This window comes from Furipterus horrens, unplaced genomic scaffold (genome assembly GCF_987537825.1).
Source record: "Furipterus horrens unplaced genomic scaffold, mFurHor1.1.pri manual_scaffold_1, whole genome shotgun sequence".
NCBI lineage: Eukaryota > Metazoa > Chordata > Mammalia > Chiroptera > Furipteridae > Furipterus > Furipterus horrens.
In genome coordinates, this window is record NW_028327171.1 from 201,906,670 (window position 1) to 201,909,253 (window position 2,584).

Here is a 2,584-nt window from a genome sequence, read left to right on the forward strand (position 1 = left end):
TTATTTAAGTATTTTTTTAAGACCTCAGTCTTTTCTAATCTAAAGCAAATACATCAGCAATCCATTCAAAGTTTGAATACCCTCTTGGATCTTTCTCCCTTCTCACCAGTCTTCCTTCCCTTTTCTTCTTCTCAATGTTGCATCTGGACATGATGGTGGTTAGGGGCTTTCTGGTCACAGGGCTTTCCACTGAATCACCTGGGAGTGCTATGAACAATTTCATACAAGTTAACTGGCCTGGTCTGGTCCTGGCTACTGTATATTGCATTGCAACCTACATTATGGCTAATTTTACAAGTCCTTTTAGTTGTGGGATATTTCTATACTGCTGTCCAATTCTGAAGCTGACCACCAGAGTTAACATCAGATTCTACAGATTTAAGGACACAATCCCCAACAAGACTATCCTCACTTCAAGCAGGTTGAACCTGAGTCTTGGCCTGTCACCTTTCTTCCTGAACAACATGAGCCTCAGCACCTGCTCCAGCTAATCAACCAACTACCGAACCCTGGGCTCCTTGCAGTCATCCAGTCACCAGGCCCAACCAGCCAGCAGTACAGCCAGCGTCTATTCAGGAACTAGGGGCTCATGCTCCTGGGTCTCTTTGTCTCACTCACCAGCGTGACAGGTGGCTGGGGATCTAGAGACCCGGTCAGGAGGATGTCTGGAGGTCTGGTGGGCCTAGGGGGCATCCAGAGAGAGAAGGAAACTATGCAATCCTTGGATGACTACCTGACCTCCTACCTGATATGGTAAGGAGCCTAGAGGCTGACAATTGGAGACTGGGGAGCAAAATCCAGAAACACCTAAAGAAGAAGGGACCCCGGGTCAGAGACTGAGAGCATTATCTTAAGACCATCAAGGACCTGAGGGCTCAGATCTTTGCAAGTTCTGTGGACAATGCCCATATCATTCTATAAATTGACAATGTTTGTCTCGCTTCTGAGGACTTCAGGTCAAGTACAAGACGAAGCTGACCATGTGCCAGTCTGTGGAGAGTGATATCACTGGGCTCCAAAAATGTCATTGATGACACCAATATCACTGGGCTGCAGCTGGAGACGGAGATCAGGGCTCTGAATGGGGAACTGCTCTTCATGAAGAACCACAAAGAGGAAATAAATGGTCTGGGTTGACCATGGAATTGGATGCCCCCAAATCTTAAGACCACAAAAGATCATGGCAGAAATCAGGCCTGGTATGACAAGCTGTCTTGCAAGATCCAAGAGAAAATAGACAAGTATTGGCTCCAGAAGACTGAGGGAAGCACCGCAGTGGTAACTTCACAGACCGCTGAGATAGGAGCTGCTGAGAAGGCAGTCATGAAGCTGACATGTCCAGTCCAGTCCTTGGAGATCAACCTGGACTTGACAAGGAATTTGCAGGCCAGCTTGAAGAACAACCTGAGAGAAGTGGAGATGTGCTCTTCCAGGCGGATGGAACAGCTCAATGGAATCCTGCTGCACCTGGAGTCAGAGCTGGCCCAGCCCTGGACAATAGGACAATGCCAGGCCCAGAAGCACAAGGGCCTGCTGAACATCAAGGTCAAACTAGAGGCTGAGATCACTACCTACTGCCACCTACTGGAAAAAGGGGAGGACTTCGATCTTGGAAAATCCCTGGACAACAGCCATTCCATACGAGCCATCCAAAATACCACCACCGCCCACAGCACTGTGGATGGAAAAGTGGTGTCTGAGATAAGCAACTCCAAACTTCTGAAGAGTTAAGGCACCAAAAGTGAAGCAGCCCTTGGGGGGCAGTAGGCCAATAAAAACTTCAGAGATTTTAAAAAAAAAGACTACCCTCCCTTCAGATGCCAGTTACGAGTTCAGGTATCCCCGCGCCACTGCATGTCTGACCAACTGGCTGCAATCCCAGGAGTTCCAACAACCTCCACTCAGTTTGATAATTTGCTAGACTGACTTACAGAATTCAGGAAGTACTACACTTCCAATCAAAGTTTTATTATAAAGGATACAAATCAGGACCAGCCACATGAAGAGACATATGAGGTGAGGTCTGAGAGGGCCCAAATGCAGAGCTTCTGTGTCCTTTCCACACAGAATCAGGCTGTGTCATCCTTCAGGTCCCAAGTTTTTATCGGAGTTTTATTATGTATGTATCATTGATTAAATCATTGGCCACAATATCCAGTCCTCACTTTTCCCCCTCCAGAGGTTGGAAGGTTAGGCTGATATCATGTGGCTCAAAGCCCCAACCTCCTAATCATGCAGTTGGTCTTTCTGGTATGGCCTGTCCCCATCCTGAGTCATCTCAATAGCATGAGCTATCTAGGGGCCCACCATGAGTCACCTCACAGAAACTACCAGACGCTACCAAAAATAATAAAGAAACTCCTATCATTTTAGAAATTTGAAGCATTTAGAAGTTCTATCCCAGGAACCAGGGACAAAGTCCAGATAAATTCTCCATTATACCACAGAAAGGCAGCCAGTACTGAAGTCAAGGTCACTGCCATAACACCCCATCTTAATGTCCTTTTATTCCATGGCTTTCCATTCTAGACTCCAGGCCTGGTCTGTCCTACCACTTCTCTCAGACTTTCTGTGCCAGTTCCCA

The 2,584-nt window shown here is 47.0% G+C and overlaps 1 pseudogene; it reads left to right on the plus strand.

Moving 5' to 3' along the window:
- Positions 1-1,149: 1,149 nt before the first annotated feature.
- On the plus strand, positions 1,150-1,731 carry LOC150022620 (keratin, type I cytoskeletal 18 pseudogene; annotated as a pseudogene).
- The last annotated feature ends 853 nt before the right edge of the window (positions 1,732-2,584 follow it).